Source organism: Macrobrachium rosenbergii, chromosome 4 (assembly GCF_040412425.1).
Source record: "Macrobrachium rosenbergii isolate ZJJX-2024 chromosome 4, ASM4041242v1, whole genome shotgun sequence".
NCBI classification, from domain to species: Eukaryota; Metazoa; Arthropoda; class Malacostraca; order Decapoda; family Palaemonidae; genus Macrobrachium; species Macrobrachium rosenbergii.
Genome location: NC_089744.1, coordinates 49,921,599 through 49,936,598, shown reverse-complemented (window position 1 = coordinate 49,936,598; position 15,000 = coordinate 49,921,599).

The window sequence follows — 15,000 nt, the reverse complement described above, 5'->3', positions numbered from 1 at the left end:
ATCCCTGATCCCCTGTTGCTGCTGAGAGAGCAACCAGATTCGCTGAACAGCAGCATCAATGTGCAGTAAATGTACCTCGCCTTCGAACTTTTCAGTTCCAGGGGACCTTTATTCCTCACGCCTTACGACTGTGGAACAGCCTCTTTACTGAGGATGTGTTGCAAACGGAACTTCAAAAGTTCAAGTGAATGTAATGCATTACTACCCTTATGCAATACATCTTGTATTTAATACTTTGTTTACATTTTTATTTATTTATTAATTTGTTAGTACATCTGTTTTCTAATAACTGATCTCCTCTTTCTGTATTTCCTACCACCTTCTGTTATTTCACTCGAATGAACACCATTTTCTTAGGATGCTTGAATTTCAAGTTAGTTACCCCTGTGGGCTTGTTTCATATGGATAGGGTTCATCTTCTGAATAATAATAATAATAATAATAATAATAATAATAATAATAATAATAACAACATTGTCTATATTCATTAATCTCATGGTAACGGTTATTATATTGTTATTATTATTCTCATATATCATAAATCATCAATACCATGATTATCAGATTTACATTACATGCGACTCATTTTATATTTTATGATATCCAGTCTTCAAAGGACAGAAAAGGAACATTAAACGCAAAATAGTAATTTACTCTCTCTCTCTCTCTCTCTCTCTCTCTCTCTCTCTCACTTAAGACTAAAGCCATAATTTGATGAAGAAAATTATAATACGGATGAATTTCAACATTTATTTTTACAAAAATCTTTTTGCTGTAGATAAAAACAAAATCAGAAAATGTATAAACACATAAGACTCAATATGATTGGAAGAAGCTTTTATGACATAAGTTGAATGAAATCAAACAATGTGAATAACAAATGGTTATGAATCTGAATATTTAATAAGCTGAACATAATAATCTTGACAAAACTTTTACGACAGAATTCTAGTAATTCAGAAGTGTGTGGTATTCTCTGAAACAAGGAGCGACACATAGTCCTACATTGCAGTCTTTACACATGAAATATGTCTGCTGGCCTTTCTTGGGCCTACGGGATGTATGCGAGCACACACGACATCTTAGTCTAGGTCGCAGTTGTTTTTCTGTTGAGGGAACTGGATCAGGAAAGTGTCTTTCTGTTAGCCGCCTTGGCTGCGTTATTACGGTGCGGGTAATTATCTTGTTAGGTGCTGGAGGGTACCTTTCAATCAACTGCAGAACGACTGACTTAGAAAACTGTAAATATGACCCTTTCTTGCCAGTAACAAATCCATGCAAGTGATGACAGTTTACTAGTATCATATCAAGCAGACGGAAAAATAGTTTTATGTACCATCTCGTGGTTTTACGGATACACTTCACAGAACTAATAAGCATGTCGTTCTTGTCCACAATCCGCATTTTCTTATTATAGTCAACAACGCATGCAGGTTTTTGCACAAATTCCCCTGGTCGACACCTTTTTCACAGTCTACCATTATATTTTCATGTACTGAAGATAACATATACACTGTCCTGTTATCCTGCCATTTTAAACCTAATATTCCATTGCAGTTTTGAGACGAAATCTCAGATTTGTTCACATCAGGAAATTTAGGCATAAATTTCCTATTTTTCCGGACTGTTCCACATGCTCCTGTTTCGTTGTCGCCCAAATACTTGAGCAGTTTTGGGCTGCAATACCAATTATCGAAATACAGGATGTGATGTTTTCCGAGATGCGAGGCCATAAATGTTTTTACCACAGAACCAGATACCCCTAGATCCTCATCTACCAATATCTCTGTATCTTTTCCAGTATAGATTATAAAATCGACAATATAATCCGTTTTGGCATCACAAAGTTCAAATATTTTCACTCCAAATCGACTTCTTTTATCTGGAATGTACTGCTTGAAACTTAGCCTTCCCTTCCATAACATTAAACTTTCATCTATGCATAAATCCTGGAAAGGTTGAAATTTTTCCCGAATTTTCTACGCACACTGTCGAGCACGGGTTTAATTTTTTTAGTTTATTATCTGGGCTTGTTTCCTGTGAATTATCAACGAAATGTAGAACCCGTAGAATCTGAAGAAATCTGTCCCTTGCCATCAGCCTTCTCACTCCTTTTGTCTCGAATGTCTCAAGCGTAGTCCAGTAATCTACGATGCGATGTTTACTTATATGCGACATGATCATAATCACACAAAGGAACCGTATCATTTCCTCCACAGTAACCTGAGCAAATTTTCGCAAATACTTTGGCACTGCATCTCCTAGCGTATCAACAAGGAATCTCTGATAACGGTTTGTCTCTTCAGCAATCAGCCCCATAAATTCGTTGTCGAAAAATTCAAAAAAATAGTCTACTTCCTTTGAATTTTCATTCACATTACATTTCGACGTAATGCCACTGCCACTGCTGTCAAATATGAAATCTCTGGGCTGGAAATTGCTGGCAGCCCACTCCCACTCATCACCTGGGTCACTTCGCTGTCTCCGCCTTCTTTTGACACCTTGGCTTTCATTTGTAGGTGGCAGATTTTCGTCATTTTCACTGTCGGTTGATATTTCATCACTGTCTCTTGTACCAGGACCATAATTATCCATTTCATTTCCTTCTAAATCCGATTCATTTTCATATCCAGAAAATGAGTCGAGAAGGTCTATAAAATAGTTATCCTCGTCGAGAGCTCTTCTCTCGATCTGCCGGCGGTCAACTCGAGGATGTCGTACCCTTTGACCCCTCCTCCTGTGACATCTTGATGAAGACTAATGAATTTTAGGAAACACGTGAATTTATATGAATTCACCGTATGGCAACTGACAGACTGTTACCATATCAAGAAAAAGAGGCCAGTATTTCAATCATCAGTCCTTCACATAAAAGGAAATTACCGGTGCTCGTATACGACACAACAGTGTTCCGGGCCAGTTTATTAAATGCGTCGTATACGTTACAACCGAAATCAAAGGGTTAAGGATACCTCATCAAGGAGAAGTCTTGGCATAACCCATAACATGTCAACACTGAAAGGAGTGCATGAACTATACTAACACTAGAAGCAGAAATAGTAATTACTTATTTTCCCGTAGAACTAATACGTTTACGATACTCGTTCCTTAGAGATACTTACTAATTTGTTTTGTCAGTCACAAAGATATTCATAAGCACTACTTTGTTTTCCTTACTCAAGTTGCCAGTCATACCTTTGAGTTAGATATTAAAAATGTAGAAGTTTCTTATGCAAAAGGATATTCATACTTACATTAATAAAGTCAAGCAAAATGTTCACAAGTACACCACACATATTAGTTACACAATGTTTGAATATACCCAAGATACAAATAAGGACACTCATTCATTGTAGCAGCAAGCCTAACAAGAAATCCACGAAGAACGGCAAAGAAATGAAGATTGCCGCCGTTTGATCGTACATATTGATTACTATTAAGAAATTAAAATCCATCTGATAAGCAGCCAGGTATGAGGGCTGAGTCAATCCAAATGTAACTTGGATAGACAACAGCTAATATTTTCTTACTCTTATATAAATCATATATGATTGCTTTAATATTTAAAGCCAGATTCATAGAATGTACACATTGTTAGGAGCCCTCATAGTCCATACTGTTTTGTTTATTTAGAAAACTGTCAGGAGACAGGTAGCGTGGTCGAGACTGAATTCGAGAGAACAGAGAAGACGTATTTTTTCGAAGTGGAAATATCCTATTTCCAATTGGGTCAGTAGAAAAGGACCATAAACTCATAAATTTCCCCGCCTGTCTAAACAAGTCGCCAACCACAACTTCAAGAACACACAATTACTAACGAGGCGCTAAGAGAAATCGCATCTGGCCGTGCCTTCGAAATCCACGAGGGTCCTTCGGAGGAAATGCCTGTAAACATATGGTCAGTATCAGGGGTGAGAAAACACCCTCACCCCCTCTGCCTTCGAAGGAGAGCCCAAGGAAATAAGCCACTCCCACAGGTCAGGCCTAGTTGTTTTGGCCAATCAAATGCCATCAATGGCAGAGACCTAAAGGCGTCCTACAAGGAGCAATTACCCAATAACCGACGGCAATTCCTTAAAACACACCTCTAAGAGTTGGAATGAAACAAATGGAGTAGGTGCCTCAGGAAAAGCAGTACCTGCCTAGAATATGTCATGGTTGACACAAGGGAAAATGGGATATATAAGGACAGACAGACAGGCAAAGAGCAGAGTCTAAGCAGAGTCGATAAGAGTAGAAGGAGTTGAGAGAGAGTTCCAAAGTGAGGGGAAGCAGAAAGAAACGGAAGGACAGCGCGAGAAGTGTGTTAGTGGCAACTGACTCTTAGAACATTAGTCCCCTTAATCAAATTCGTTAAGTCTCTTGAAACCATTGTTTCAAAGTCTTGAACCAGTTAAGAAACTATAGGTGGAACTGTAAGACGAGAAGAGCAAAAATAAACAAGAAACGGGAACAATTAATCATTTTCCCCTTAAACCTTAAGTACTTTGGAATTTAGTTAACTGTTTTAAAGAATCCCTTGTTCCTACTTACAATAATTACCACACGCTACCCCGCCCGGACACGTTACCTTAGATGTCATGCCCTTATAAATAGGAAATAGAAACAGGGCACGGATATATATATATATATATATATATATATATATATATATATATATATATATATATATATATATATATATATAATATATATATATATATATATATATATATATATATATATATATATATATATATATATATATATATATATATATATATATATATATACATATATATATATATATATATCATCATTGTAAATAATATCAGTAAGGCCAGGTGGAACATTTTATTTGGCAAGCTTTCAAGGTATATCATTGGGCTGAAATACTGTCAAAACATAAACATCGTTGACCTTAAACAAGTATAAAGATATAAAAGATATAAAGATAAAAAGATATAAAAACTAGAATGTAATCTGACTGTGGGATTAAAAAAGCTTATGAAAACAGAAAGCACAAACTAACAATATAAACATGAAAAGAAGAGACAATGCAAATTAAACTAGCAAATACAGTGTAAGATGGCGGTTGACCTGTTGTCTACCTTCTAAACAAACCGTATGACTGTTAATTGTATACCGGGGCATTTTCCCGAAATATAACCGGGTACTGGGACCTTTCCCCTGAAAAAAGCGGGACTCCACATCTTAAAAACTAACCATAGAATTTTCTTGAAAGTAATCTCAATTTGTTTCCCACACCCGAATTACTCAAGTTGCACATATGTTACCTAACACCTAATCCAACCCAACCGAACCTAGGGGCATGGCAAAAAAAAAAAAAAAAAAACCGGGGCTGGCGCATACTACTGTAGTATACATCTCAGGAATTTGTATACCGGACAGGTTGTTGTTCAGTTCCTGTTTCGTCTTCTTTATAAACAACGACTCAGAAATCAGAAGTGCAGTCTGTCTGAGCAGAAAGACAGTGCTTTAAAATCCAGGTCAGTGAACAGGTGTTCAGCTAAAGTGTGCTCTCTTATGGCTGAAAAAGGTGTCTTTAAAAAAGGAAAACTTGTTCTAACAGAGAGTCCAATGCTCCAAAATTCTGTGCTGTGCCAACAAGAAGTGTCCCCCCCCCGCCCCACCTTTCTCACACTACAAACAATTAACAAATAAACGACATAGGAGTTAAGTTTACAGGAAGAGTAGATGTCTTCTTCAATAGTAATCTACCAGTAAAAGGGTTAGCAAAACCAAATTGGAACCTAATTTGAGATAAACTGTGTTTAGGTGTTTATTGTAACTTTGCTAGCAAAAGGCCATATATTCAATGACCTGAATTTCAAGTGCTGTCTCTCTCTTTAAACAGACAAAACCTCGTGTTTCTGAGTCGTTGTTTTTAAAGATGGTGAAACCCGAACTGAATAACAACTTGTCCGATATACAAAAAGCAATAATATGAATTGTTTTCTGGAAAATACGCAACAAGTCAACAGCCATTTCACTTGTATTTGCTAGTTTTAGTTTGCATTTCCTCTTCCTGCTATTCATGTCTGTACTTTTAGTTTGAACTTACTATTCTTTTTTACCAGTATTTTAATATTATTTACATTCTCAGATTTTGTACCTTTTTATCTGTTTTACCCGTGTTGTTAAGTTTTATTATGGCGATTCATTCCATTATTTTCAACGATTTTTATGTTTATACGATAATTTTAGCTTCTTATATACCTCGAGAGTTGCCATATACAACGTTCTACCTGGCCTGGCAATATTATTCATGATCAAGCTAAGACTTCCAAGTAGCCGCCCTATTACTTAGACCAGTATATATATATATATATATATATATATATATATATATATATATATATATATATATATATATATATATATATATATATATATATATATATATATATATATATATATACTGTGGTGTGTTTGTAAAAACCATGCCAAATATTAACTACGCTTCTTTTACAGCATGGTTAGCTGATTGGAAAAATAAAACTCATACCATGGGACGTTACACCGGAAATATTCAGTAAATGATTTCAGCAACAACAAGAAAGTGTGAAATGACAATAAGGAATACCATTACCTATTAAAAATATGGGCGGATAAGGGACTGGGAATCTAATTACTGCGCAAAGAACTTCTTTGCAGTGCAGCGGAGAGTAATATGATTTAATTAATTTGTCTTTTTGGAAGCATTCTAAAAAAACTGACTGACATCAATAGCCATCTCGTTAAGCTCCTTCATTGTGCATATAAATTACATGTGTCTGTTAATCACGGTAAGAAATTCTGGGCTTATTAATAAGTAATTCATTTCAAACAATTATTGGTTGCTCTACAATAAAAAGCTGAAGATATCCGAGTTATGCACGTATACACAGAAGGAAGACAACAGACACTGTCACCTCTAGGTTTCCAAGCTATCAAACACTTCAAGTACCTCTGCAGAAACTTCCCCAGCAGAGTGTCGACTCCGTTCAAACATTATGGCATGTATAACACACTCGTGCTTCTAGGATATTGAAAAGACTACGTTTCAACACCAATTCCACCACATCAAAGCGCCGATTTCTCCCAAACCGCCGGAATTTAAACTTTCCTTCAAAACTATCTTTTCGCCATTTCCTTGAAATAGCATTCATCTTGCTCTCTCACTTTATAAGAAGCGCTGGCTCAACAACCCCTCCAAATGCTTTGTCTTTGTTTCTAAAAAAATACGAGTATAACGTCTCCGGTTTTTTTTTTTTTTTTTTTTTTTGTAGATCTGCCGTATACAGCTTGCTTCCCCTATTCTATTATTCACCCGCACTCTGTTAAATTTACGCGTAAATGCTGCATAAAACCACTAGATATTTTTTCATCATCCATATCATCTTTCACTGTTACATTCAACACGTTTCCATAGATGTCTTTACTCATGCAATTTCAACATCTAGAATTGGTAACTTTCAGTAAAGGGCACTGCTCTAAAGATTGTTTCTCTGGGTGCACATAAAAATGTTGGGCCAAAGGCTTCACAGCGCCATATAATCAAGTTGTTTATACAATTTACCATTAAAATAAAATGTATGTCTAGTAAAGAGAGTTTAATGCAACCATCTGAAAATATCTTTTTGTAATTCTAAGATTAATGGATTATAAACGTCTCGGTTAATGGGACTTTATTTTCCTTAGATTAACTGCGTATCTTTTATAAATTTTTTTTAGGAAGAATGTTTTATGGATAACTGCTTCCCAACTACATTAATTTCCAAAAACTTTTTAAACATTTTTTGATAGACTATACATGCCTAAACTTTAAGTCCTACTCATGCCAAAAATGACCTTTCATACATAATTAACATTCACAAGAAATGACAAACAGCATAAATAAATAAAGAGTTATTTTGATCAGTTTCCCAATTCTAGATCTTAAACTGTCACTTGACCTTAGAATCGATGTTCAAGTATCAGGATTCACTCCCTCTTCTGAAGCATTCCTCAGCAGTTTATGTTTACTTGTTCGAGATGGAAGGTCGATTATTATGTGGGATCTACAAGATAAATGAAAGTTCACGTACTGTAGATTCTCATCGGAGAGTCAGCCAGAGAACCGGCTGTATTTTGAATAGGTAAGTGTTCTCGACCATTAAAGAACTTAAAAATTACTGCTCGAGTTCCACAGAACTCGGCTTTCTTGATATTATAGTCTCTTTTGATTGGGCAACTGGTACCTACACTAAACAGTCAATTATCCTCTGTACCCCTCCGCATATTTGCAGTAGTTTTCCCTCTCGGAGTCACTGAGTTCTGTCAACTGTTGCTCAAAGGCTGGTCTCTCCAGCTTACTTGCTTTCTACATACTTATAATTTAAAATTCTTACTGTACATCTAATTTTTATGAAGTTTGTTTCTTGACAGCTATTATTATTACTGAGAACTAATTTTTATATTCAATTTTCTTAAAAAGTTCTTATGCTTTTAGGAATCCTGCCTAAATTTCAAGAATATATAAATATACATACGCAGATAATAAATACATATGCATACACACACACACACACACACACACACATATATATATATATATATATATATATATATATATATATATATATATATATATATATATAATATATATATATATACATATATACATATATATATATATATATATATATATATATATATATATATATATATATATATATATACACACACACACTGTATATCTAAAGTTACTGTAGTACGAAATTCTAGTTAAATGGTAATGTACATGTGGCATCTATTGTTTTCAAGTAAATCCTTTCCAATTTTCTATACTTCTTGTCTTCAGTTCTGAAGTTTTGAAGATAAAAGACAAAAATTGGTGCTTTACTGCTTTATTAATTCAACCTTATGTCAAAAGCTGCTTTAGCCATTAACTCGAGGCTATCATCAGCAACATATCACAGAGAAACAAATCTTATTTAATGGCAGCGCAACACTATCTGAAAGTGAGAACAGGCGAAATTAACAACACATTACACCTGGAGACAGATCTGGGCGATTGTCCATAAAGCTTCACAGATCGGCTCCCTTTGCTTCAATGACTATTCTGAGAGCCTGCAACAATCTATCTTCTATACAAAACATTCACAATACCCTTAACATTGTTTCGATATTGATTCTATCATAAAATATTTCTTGGTTGATGTCCCACATACTGCTTTTTATCTTTTCTTTTAAACTCCCCAAGTACCTCTTTCATAAAAAAAGCACTTGATCCTCAAAAACACTTCCTTATTCCTCGCACATCTATCTTATACACTGCTATGACCATAAAAATTTTACAATTGTCTCATATCACCTTTTATAAAACGGAACAATTATTCTTTTCACCTATTACCCTGGAAACTTTCTTCGTCCAGATAAAATGGAACAATTATTCTTTTCACCTATTACCCTGAAAACGCTCTTCGTCCAGACATACTTTGCAAATTTTGGCCAGAAATTCAATAACACTACCACTGCTATACAGTAGAATCTCACATGTAATCCTATCCCCTCTTTGTGTTTCCTTTCTTGAACTTCTTGAATTGTTCTCATGTCCTCAACAATCACTTCGACATACATTTAATAACTTACAATAATCCTTTCCTGTCCTGTGCCATTCAGCTTTGCCTCTCTTCTCTCCTCCACAGTCAACAAATCTCCATTGCTCCGGACCTACTGTACATTTACTTCAGACAGCACCTCTCCATTTGGATCTTTTTATCCTGAGATCCATTTGTTCATTACTTTTTTCTAGCGCATTCACTTCCCTGCAGAACAACATTTTGTCCTTACTAAAGTTATTGTTCATCTGTCCTCTATTTTCATTACTTGCTTTCTTTTTCCCCTCTTATCTCCTCCTTGGCTGCCATATGTATCCTCCTTTATACTTGCACATGGTCTTATCTGCTATTCACCTCCATCTAAATTTTTCATTTCCTCATCCTATCTCCTAATGTTTTCATTCTGTTTCCCTGGCCCCTTATCCCCATAATCATTTAAAGCTATTCATAAGACGCCATCTTGAAGCTTTACAAAATCCCCATCTATTCCTCCACTCCTGTGTCCTTATCCCATTAATTCATCTATTTTTTTCCTCATCATATACTCTTCCCACTTCCTTCTTATCAAACCCACTTGTCTGTATCATATTTATAGCAAAATCATAATCCCATCCTGATCTACTTTTCATCTACTTTAACTTTTGCTTTCCTCATGGTATTATATACATACATACATACATACATACATACATACATACATACATACATACATACACACACACACACACACATATATATATATATATATATATTATGTGTGTATATATACAATCTTAAATATTTGTATTTATATAACATATAAATATATATATAAATATATACATATATATATATACATACATATATATATATATATACAATATTTGAACCACTGAATCAGCTGCGATACCTTGTGCAGTAAAATTCGATATCATGCATTTAATATACCCAACAAAATGGTCATCAGTAGTGCTTAAACTCCATTGAACCCTTCACAATTCCTCTTTATCTCGCATTTCCGTAAACATTCAGAGTAAGCAGCTGCTTCGCAAACCTATATCCCTCCTTTCGCTTCATGTGACATAGCCATCTCAGAACTCTCGGATCCACCTTTTCATAAATCCAAACAATCACAACCACAGTTGGTTTTTAGGACTTCAATTCAGCTCTTGCTTCGATATTTTCTAGTGAAAGTTAGAGAATAACAACAGTTTAACTCTACAGTGAGTGAATAGTTTTAAATGATAATGACGATGATGGCAGTAGCAGCAATAAAATAGTAATACCTAAGTTGTAAATACTAAACCGAAACAGAATGTTAATTGAAATGCACATGCAACTCTTTACAGCAGAAACTGAAGCAATTACAAGTCCGTAATATTAATGAAAGAAAGTAACGAAACCTCTGGATATAAGGTGGCGAAAGATTAGCAGTTTTCAAAATATGGACCAAAGTGTATTATGTTCTACATTACGATGAAACACGGTATTAAAATCGTTATGAAATATATGGAGTTTGATATCGATTAAAATCATTATTCATTACAAATTACACATGGTTTCTAGGGAACCATTAATCGGGTTATATAAATATTGTGTTTCGGGAATAAGAGGGCTGGAACAGGAAGAAACGCCGAACCAATGAAAAGGCGGAAGAGTTACGAACAGATAGTAAAACCACGAAACCGTCGAGGACGAGGGGAACAACATAAAGCTGATGAGGCTTCAGGAGTTATGTCTGTACGTGGGTTTCATCCTTTATTTCAGTGCAGAAAGAAAAAATGGGTCACTGCCTCATATAATTATCTATCTTCTGCAGCTGCTCCACCTCGTGGAATACTAATTCTTGTGAGTAACATATAACCATTTCCAATTTTATCGATACTTATCATAAATGGCTTCTTCACTCCTTAGCGTTCTCGCATATAAGTTCTTCATGATTCGGGAAGAAAGAAGCAAACAAATTACCGACAAAGGCGATTTCTCATGAAAAGTAAGTTAACGACCTTGGTGATGCAACGTCCCATCCATATTTCCAAGGAGGAGAGAAACATTTGTATGCCACTCGGGAAAACTAATAGTACTTTGGTCAGTATTTAATGACAGTTGGAAGTTTGGAAGAGCCGTCGTTGTGTCGTGACGTCAATTTTAACAAGGGTCGTTGTGCACGACATCATTTCTGGAAGCGTTTCACGTGGCTGCCTTTTCCCGGAAGAATGCGTTAGTTTTAGGGCATTCGGTTGCGTCTTAGCAACGAAGTGTGCAACATGCACTCAAATATACGGATTGCTGGTTAATGGGCAGGATCTGTTTCGTTTCAACTTGAAGTAAATTCACTCCTACTTTCATGTTGGAGTTTATTACATCCTCCATTTTAAAATAGGTAAGGTCTACTTATTTCTTTCATACCTAAACTAAAAGTACAAAGGAAATTCCAATATTTAATATGTCATGTTTAAACACTACTGAATTGAAATTAACAATAATATTTAAATGAAACAGAATTTCAGTCAGGGATACAATATTACGGATCGCAATATTTCTTCCCGCATTTTCATAATACTCATCTTCCGTAACAATGAAGGTGCTGCAGTGTTTTTGAAAATTAATAAGACATGGGCACAGAGAGAGAGAGAGAGAGAGAGAGAGAGAGAGAGAGAGAGAGAGAGAGAGAGAGAGAGAGAGAGAAAAGATACATTTCATTCACAGATTTTTTAGGGATATCGAAATAAATTATTCCTAACCAGCAGTGATGCTAAAGTTGCCCGTGTTTGACACAATTAATTCAGACTTTATGTATGTATGTGTATATATATACACATACCTACATACTACATACATACATACATATATATATATATATATATATATATATATAAAAATATATATATATATATATATATATATATATATATATATATATATATATATATATATATATATATATATATATATATATAGAATCTTCGTCGCTCTTTACTTTGGACATACCTTGCTCATACCGATAATGACCGAGATGGCATGCTAATTTAGAGATCATTATTTATGATAAGAATGGATCCAAACAAACATGCAAAAAATAAGTATATACGAAATTGTGTTCATAATAACTCTAGAAAGGTTCCTGGAACCTATGATAAGTTTGCTTATAAATGTTTTCCATCTTATCACATAAAATCTTAACATCGTCGATCTGTATGTACTGTATACTACAACGCTTTGCAAACTTATTTGTTTCTAATACGACGATACGTTAAGTAAATTAGCAGACTTAAGTTAGCTAAATCAATGTGAGCTTGAAGGGCGATTGCTTCAGAAGTCCAAGCAAATACTTTGAAAGGTTGATGGAGTTTGCAGAAGTCCAGAGACTGAAAGGAGAACTCTAGGACAAAACCTGAATATCTCCAACCAGCTACGCTGCAGGCCTCTGAGTGCACAATCATACACAATACGATATGATTAAATTGGTTGCACTAACTATTAGGGTTGATAACATTTGCAATAATATATAAAAGACCATACATTCCCCTAAAAAGGATCACAAAAATAGGCCGGAGAGAAGAGCAACGACGCCTGGCCGCTTTTAGCAAGATGTTTCTACTAGAGTTATGTATACTATCTGGGATAACTTCACCAAAGACCTTATGCTGAATTATTTATTTATTGATTTAAATTAATTATTCCATACGGAAAAATATATTTCTGAAAGACTTAGCTGCGTCGCTTGTTACATTGCCTCAACTGCTTACTCCAATGAGGACATGCACACGTGTACACACACAAAATACACTCGAACACGTATATATGCTCACGTATAAAATCCAATTTGCCCATGTGAGTAACAATGACTGTTTAGACTTGCTGTCGTCCAGCCGGGCCAAGCCTCTCACCACTGGCCCCTAAAAAGTATAAAGAAAGTAAGCCCATAGTCCGAGGATTGGGACTTGCCAGCTCGAATTACTCTTATTTTACCGTCATTTGTGAAGGTGTAGGCATACTAGCATATATACATTACATCTTTGATGTAGAACCAAATATACATACCTTTTATAAGTGAAATAAAAATACGACAATGCTTTTTATCTCCACAAAAAAATAACACTTGTTTATTTTTACAGAAGGTTTCTTTCATGATATATGAATGCGCGCAGACGTGTATTACTGTACATGTACGAATACCATTAAGCCTAAAAACGTTCACTGAAAGGTGAAAGGTGATATTTTGGAAAAAAAAAAAAAAAACAGAAAACCTTGCAAGAACAGGCTGTTGAATTATTAACAAATATCTTGTTTCCAGAAAGGGAAAGGTGCTAGTCAAGATTTACTATACTACATTTCCAGACGTTGGCTCGAGAACAAAAAGAAGTAGGCATACCTTTTATCTTCTAATGTTACGAACTGAACCACGAGAGGATACAGGAAAATGTTTTGGAAATGTGGAAAAATATATAACCTAAAGAGTTGGTGAATGTAATAAAGATGCATCACAGTGGACTAAATAACCAATACATCGAACCAACGACCCTGCCACAAGGCTAAGGATAACGTGATACCTTCCGGCAGGTTGCTATCTTAATCATTCTTAAGGTGCAATTGCTAAAAGCCTTAACGATGACAAACCACGACAAACCCACTCCATTTTAGTCCTTGAGTTTAATCTAAGCTTTGTATTTTGTCAATTAACCGTCAGCGATCCACCATGGAAGATCGTAAACAATCATCACAGGTGTTAGGAATTCTTTTAGCAGTCCAAATACAAACAACAAAAACGGGCTATACGAAACCACAATAAATGTATACAAAAAAATTACACATTAAACTATAATATTTTATCTTTTCAAGAAATAAATAAATTATACAAATGAAATCCCACGTGATCCCTCTTTCCTCCTTTAAAAGAAAAGATTTATAACTGATAAAACCTCATAATTTTATAAAAAAAAAAAAAAGTAAAAAAAAGAAGCCACTAAAATAACGAGACTCCAAATTCTAATTACAGAGAAAAATGTTACAATCGCGCGTTTCAAAGACCGTGACACAAGAAGCCCAAGGCGTTTCCCAAGGAAGGGCCAAATGGTTACCTCCGAACAAAGGAAACTCCGAGAGAAAGATGAGTAGAGTTCCTGAATTGGAGAGCTGTTGCGTAGATATTAATGATGGCTTCGATACTAAACAAGGGGCGGTAAATTATTCATGAAACTAACTTTTACACAGTTTTTAACTAGAATAGTAAAAATAAAAAAAAAAAAAAAAAAACACTTTCCAATTCATAAGAAAATTACTGAAACGTTTCGACTGTGACGTTCGGTACAGTGGTTAAGCCAAACATAATGACTATGGCGAGAAGGTTTTCTAATATTTCTTTGGCGGCTTACTCTGCAAGTTAATTTCCTTTCAGAGCTGCTTTACATAATGTTTGCTCACTTTATATGACAGT